The sequence below is a fragment of the Oncorhynchus masou genome, chromosome 25 (assembly GCF_036934945.1).
Source record: "Oncorhynchus masou masou isolate Uvic2021 chromosome 25, UVic_Omas_1.1, whole genome shotgun sequence".
Lineage (NCBI taxonomy): Eukaryota > Metazoa > Chordata > Actinopteri > Salmoniformes > Salmonidae > Oncorhynchus > Oncorhynchus masou.
Window position 1 is genome coordinate 35,470,223 of NC_088236.1, and position 6,203 is coordinate 35,476,425.

Below are 6,203 nucleotides of genomic sequence, written 5' to 3' on the forward strand. Positions count from 1 at the left end.
TTCCACAAACTATATACACTTGTGTGTAGCCTGCTATTTAGGCAAGTTTTGTTCCTCAACCGTTAAAGGGCAATCCGCCATTGAAACAATAACGCTTGTGTTTTGGTAAAAGGCTAAGGAATAAGCCTGGAAACCTGGAACCACTATGAAACTCATGGACAGCTCAAGGACCATCCATGATATCAACATTCTAGTTTTAACCATGTCTGAAGCAATACCGTGTTTGTTTATGTTGAACTTGTTTAGAAACATTTGCGTAAAACATGCTGATATTTTGGGTTCTGATGAGGTACGACAGTTGAACCATGCTCATGAGGCGTCTGTTATATTCTTCAAGAATCAATGGGTATACAGTATATCATTAATATATGAGTCCAAAAACTGATGTAGCAACTGTAGATTTCCCCTTCAAAATGTCAATATTACTTGTGACTACCGGTAAATTCTCCAAGTTTTGGTAATAGAGTGAGACAAGCAGAGAGTGTCATTTGTGTGACAGATCACAAATGGGTTTGTATGTATGTACGTGTTATATCTAATGACCAAGAGCTCCACCACCAAGTTACCTGTGAGAACAGAAGAGTGCATAGTTGAGTGTTTATGTCCCACAGATGTGTGTGTTTGTGCACCTATTTTTACTGTCCTTGTACCCACCATCTCGTGGCTTATAAATGATTTGTTTTATACTGCTTAATTTGGATATCCTATCTGTGTGACCCTGGGTCTGAACGAAAGATCTCAGAAAGCAGCAGCAATTGTTCACTTTCATTCATTTGATTAACTGGTCCCTGATACTGTGTGATCTTTTAAGTTGTGATCACTGTGTTTACCCAGTACCATAAAAGCACCGGATCCTGTCGGTAATGTAATGTGATGGGACGGACAAGCGAGTGCTAAGAGGACCTCCGTGAACAAGCCAATCCCAGATCTGGAAAAATAGTAGCTCTTCTTCACATTTATGGGCAGTGCACTCAAAACATGATGGTTTATGTGTACAGTAGCTTGTCTGTCTGTCTGTTTCCTGTATGTTAGTCATAGTTTGTCCTTTTGCTGTTGTTATGCATGCCAAAAAGACAAACATACTTGTAATCAAAGTATATTGAATACATTGTCTAATGTATATAGTAGGCTACAGAGTACTAAAAATACATGTATTTTTTCAGTTATACAATATGTCCCAGGACTATGCTGTAAACCCAGGAAATAAAAGATATTACAAGACTAACGTAATAAGCCTAGCCTATACTAGGAAACTTTGAAGGAAAGAAGTGTCTCACAAGGACATTTGGACTGACACATCAAACCTTTCTTTTTAAATTGCATAATGTACAAACTATACAGAGCAATAAACCTAAGTCTCGGCACAATAAATATACACTGAACAAAATATAAATGCAACATGTAAAAAGTGTTGGTCCTATGTTTCATGAGCTGAAATAAAAGATCACAGAAATGTTCCAGAAGCACAAAAAGCTTATTTCTCGCAAACGTTGTGCACAAATTTGTTTACATCCATGTTAGTGAGCATTTCACCTTTGTCAAGATAATCCATCCATATGACAAGTGTGGCATATCAAGAAGCTGATTAAACAGCATGAACTTTAAACAGGTCCACCTTGTGCTGGGGACAATAAAAGGACACTCTAAAATGTGTGGTTTTGTCACAACACAATGCCACAGAAGTTGAGGGAGTGTGCAATTGGCATGCTGACTGAAAGAATGTCTACCAGAGCTGTTGCCAGAGAATTTAATGTTAATTTCTCTACCATAAGCACCTTTGTTTTAAAGAATTTGGCAGTAAGTCCAACTGGCCTCCCAACAGCAGACCATGTGTAACTACGCCAGCCCAGGACCGCCACATCTGGCTTCTTCATCTGTGGGATCGTCTGAGACCAGCCACCCAGATAGCTGAGGAAACTGTGGGCTTTCACAATCAAATCATTTCTGCACAAACCTTCGATGTCCACTGGCACACTGGAAAAGTGTGCTCTTCACGGCTTAATCCCAGTTTCAACTGTACTGGGCAGATGTCAATGCTGTGTCATGCCATTCATCCGCGTCATCACCTCATGTTTCAGGATGATAATACACTCCTCCCGAGTGGCACAGTGGTCTAAAGCACTGCATCGCAGTGCTATCTGTGCCACCAGAGATTCTGGGTTTGAGCCCAGGCTCTGTCGCAGCAGGCCACGACCGGGAGGCCCATGGGGCGCACAATTGGTCCAGCGTCGTCCGGGTTGGGGAAGATTCCTGACGGTTTGGCCTGGAGGGAAATCCTTGTCTCATCGCGCACTAGCGACTCCTGTGGCGGGCCGGGTGCAGTGCACACTGACCAGGTCGCCAGGTGTACAGTGTTTCCTCTGACACATTGGTGCGGCTGGCTTCCGGGTAGGATGTGCATTGTGTCAAGAAGCAGTGCGGCTTGGTTGGGTTGTGTTTCGGAGGACGCATGGCTCTCAACCGTTGCCTCTCCTGAGTCCGTACAGGAGTTGCAGCAATGAGACAAGACTGTAACTACTACCAATTGGATACCATGAAATTGTGGAGAAAAAAAGGGGTAAAATATTTTTTTAAATACAAAAAAAGATAGTACACTTCTCAATGTCGCAAAGATCTGTACACAATTCCTGGAAGCTGAAAATGTCCCTGTTCTTCCATGGCCTGCATAATCACCAGACATGTAACCCATTGAGCATGTTTGGGATGCTCTGGATCGAAGTGTAAGGCAGCATGTTCCAGTTCGCGCCAATATCCAGCAACTTTGCACAGCCATAGATGAGTAGGACAACATTCCACAAGCCACAATCAACATCCTGATCAACTCTCTGCGAAGGACATGTCACGCTGCATGAAGCAAATGGTGGTCACACAAGATACAAACTGGTTTCCTGATCCACGCCCCAACCTTTTTTTAAAGGTATCTGTGACCAACAGATGCATATCTGTATTCCCAGTCATGTGAAATCCAAAGATTAGGGCCTAATGAATTTATTTAAATTGACTTGTGTTACGAATCCCTTTTGGCCCGACAGTCTAGGGGGGGGATGGTAATGAGACCCGTAACATAACTCATACAAATTCTAATAGTGACAAAGTAAAAGTGAGAACGAAATAACTACGACAACTGAAATCTACTGTCAAACTCAGGGGTTTATTAATAAACACACGGTAATGGGGGGAGCAGGAAAAGGGGCAGAGCTGGACCCAAGGAAAGAAATAATAAGTATTCAAAAACACCCCTAAACTAGACTAGCCTAATTTAACAACAGCTAACTAACTAACCAAAAATACAGTGGGTTGTCCGCCCAGTTCTAACTAGTGTATTTAACAAAGTTTACCTACGGGTAGTGTATGCCCATGGGTGACTTGTCTTGGTTCCCCCTTTTCCCACCAGCAAACAAACACCATAACCAAAAACAATACTCACAGGTGATGACAAAGTGCTATGGAGGTGCTCAAACAAAAGAGAGGTTAATACACAACGAGAGAGTGAAACACAGAGACCTACAGACATGGCATTTACAGAGAGATTGAGCTCTAGAGCAAACAACTGACAAGGTTTTTAAACCGAGGGAAAGGAACTGTGATTGGGTAGGAAACAGGAGGAGGAGTGTCTTCTGATTGATGATTGATTGTTGACTGATTGGGGAGTGATGATTTTCACCTGTGAGGGGAGAAGGAGAGCAAACACAGGATACACACACACACACACACACACACACACACACAGGATACCTGTATCCGTAACAACTTGAAAGAGCGCAACCCAGCTCTACGTATTTTACTGGATTGTGACACTGCCCCTGGTAAGAGGGGAATAAAGCAGCCCAAAGACAGGAACCCACACAGGAACTTTATTCATACACAGGAGAAGATGAACATAGAGATGCACATGGAGATGAAAAGTGGGAGAGGGAGTGGAATGGTAGTGTTTTTGACACTACAAGCTTGGCACACCTGTATTTGGGGCATTTCTCTTATTCTTCTCTGCAGATCCTCTCAAGCTCTGTCAGGTTTGATGGAGAGCGTTTCTGAACAGCTTTTTTCAGGTCTCTTCAGAAATGTTCGATCAGGTTCAGATCCGAGCTCTGGCTGGGTCACTCAATGACATTCAAACACTTGTCCTGAAGCCACACTGCATTGTCTTGGCTGTATGCTTAGGGTCGTTTTCCTGTTGGAAGGTGAACCTTCACCACAGTCTGAGGTCCTGAACGTCCTGGAACAGGTTTTCATCAAGGATCTCTCAGTACTTTGCTCTGTTCATCTTTGCCTCGATCCTGACTAGTCTCCCAGTCCCTTGCTGAAAAATATCTCCACAGCATGATGATGACACCGTGCTTCACAGTAGGGATAGTGCCAGGTTTCCTCCAGATGTGACACTTGGCATTGAGGCCAAAGAGTTCAATCTTGGTTTCATCAGACCAGAGAATCTTGTTTCTCATGGTCTGAGAGTCTTTAGATGCCTTTTGGCAAACTCCAAGCGGGCTGTCATGTGTCTTTTACTGAGGAGTGGCTTCTGTCTGGCCACTCTACCATAAAGGCCTGATTGGCAGAGTGCTGCAGAGATGATTGTCCTTCTGGAAGGTTCTCCCATCTCCATAGAGGAACTCTAGAGCTCTATCAGAGTGACCATCGGGTTCTTGGTCACCTCCCTGACCAAGGCCCTTCTCCCCCAATTGCTCAGTTTGGCCGGGCGGCCAGCTCTAGGAAGAGTCTTGGTGGTTCCAAACTTCTTCCATTTCAGAATGATGGAGGTCACTGTGTTCTTGGGGACCTTCAATGCTGCAGAAATGTTTTGGTACCCTTCCTCAGATATGTGCCTCGACACAATACTGTCTCTGAGCTCTACGGACAGCTCTATGATTTTTGGTCTGACTTGCACTGTCAACTTATATAGACAGATGTGTGCCTTTCCAAATCATTTCTAATGTGGACTCCAATTAAGTTCTAGAAATCTCAAGGATGTACTGTACTCGATACCATCTACTGCATCTTGCCTATGCCGTTCTGTACCATCACTCATTCATATATCTTTATGTATATATTCTTTATCCCTTTACACTTGGGTGTATAAGGTAGTAGTTTTGGAATTGTTAGGTTAGATAACTCGTTGGTTATTACTGCATTGTCGGAACTAGAAGCACAAGCATTTCGCTACACCCGCATTAACATCTGCTAACCATGTGTATGTGACAAATACATTTGATTTGATTTGGTAACAGGATGCACCTGAGCTCATTTTCTAATCTCATAGCTTATGTAAATAACATAACATTCTCATAACATAACATTCTGTTGGTGGTATTTACACATTTGCTACATTTTCTAAAAACCTGTTTTTTCTTTGTAATTATGAGATATTGTGTGTAGATTAATGAGGATTTTTACATATTTAATCAATTTTAGAATAAGGCTGTAACGTAACAAAATGGGTCGGAATACTTTCCGAAGGCACTGTAGCAGTAAAGACTGTATAGATTGCATATGCCACCTCCAGAGTTTTACACAGCACAGTAAACTCAGACGGGCAACATGAAATAGGCAATAGTAGTAACAAACTATGAAGAAGAATATATAAATGTCACACAACTCATAGACTCTCAGGCTCCGGTCATTGGGGATGGGAAGTAGAGTTTGCAGCTCAGGGTTGAGAGATGCTGATAACAGTCATCAACAATTTGTAACGTGACTGATTTCCTTATATGAGCTGTAACTCAGTAAAATCTTTGAAAATGTTGCATGTTGCGTTTATATTTTTGTTCAGTGCATATAATTACTCCTGTCTTTACAGAAATTAATGAAATAATTGTAAATAGTACAGCAGAGAGAATAATTTAGCCACAGAGGCTCAACAGCTTGTTTAAAAAAAATTGCTGTAGATTGCGTTTTGTCACATTATTCGAGGCCTAAAGTCGTGAATCCCATAATTGTGCAGCCCCTGCAACAAATATCAAACAGCTGGTTGTTGAGTTGTGGCTGTCAAGGAACAGCAGGCAGCTGCTGAAGGTCTTTCGCAATATCTCAAAATACAATTGTGGGAGAAAACTGTTTGGATAAGTGAGTGCCACCAGAAAGTTGGTGGACTTTATTTCCCTCCTCATATTGTAGGCCTGTGTATCCCTTTTTTCATTGGCCTATTGGTTGCGTTTAAGACATGCGTCAGTCGTTTTATTGATCTCAGTATGTCAATGTCAGAGTAGCTT